Genomic DNA, 992 nt, shown 5'->3' with positions numbered 1-992 from the left:
ATTTTTAAGTTTCCCAGAAGCACCATTTTCTCCAAAACTGTCCTAAAAGAGAAAAAGGAAAGAAAATTATTAAGACAGGGCTGCAATCTTAAGGTTAGAAAATATGACAGCAGGACTTGCATACAAAATACTTCAAAAATCATATTTCTGGATCATCAAGTTTGCCTAAAACATTTGTGGACATATCTTGCTACAAAATAAATAAATACTAAAAAATAAAATAAAAATACAAGTTAAAAGACGTGTCTACTTATTAAGTAGCCTCATAGGCCTACTTGTATTATTGTTGTGGGCTTTATATATGGGTGAGGGCTAATGTTGTGAACACAAGAGGTCCTAGTGGAAATATTACAGATGGGTAATGCCTTACCTCCGAGCCACAATGGCAGAGTTTTTGTCCTAAGTACAGGAATTATCAAATTCAGCCCTCTAATTTAATAAATACAAGTTATTTTGCCTCAGACCACCTAACAAATTAATCTGTTCACATTTTATAAGACCCCTGACTTTTAACATTTGTTTTGCTAGCTATCTGAGCAAATTAAACTTACATTCTTACATTTATAAGTGTATTCGTTGACAGCCACAGAACCATCACCCGCTATTTTGTTTGAATAAAAGCCCCTGGCACGCTCCCTCCGATCACCACCAGAGGGAACCGTCACCGGAGTACTAACTGTTCTTAAGGACTTCATTTCCCATCACCCCATGCCTGAAATTGATTACCTGCACAGGTGCTTATCATCATCATGACTATTTAAGCGGTGCCTACCTTACCCTCGTTGCGAAGTCTTGTTTTTGCTACTGCTGACATTTCTGAGCGTTAATACCTTGTTTGATTACCTGTTGCCTACCTGGATTGTTTAGACCTGTCTGATCGTTCGCTGCTTGCTTCTTTGACCTTGCTCTGTTTTTGGATTTACTCTCTCCTCTGTCTGCTGCCTGCCTCGACCCTTTGCATGGACTCTGGTTATGGTTCTGCCTTGCCTACG

Source organism: Sinocyclocheilus grahami, unplaced genomic scaffold (genome assembly GCF_001515645.1).
Source record: "Sinocyclocheilus grahami isolate Dianchi unplaced genomic scaffold, SAMN03320097.WGS_v1.1 scaffold1325.1, whole genome shotgun sequence".
Taxonomy (NCBI): domain Eukaryota; kingdom Metazoa; phylum Chordata; class Actinopteri; order Cypriniformes; family Cyprinidae; genus Sinocyclocheilus; species Sinocyclocheilus grahami.
Note: the sequence above shows the minus strand (reverse complement) of the source record.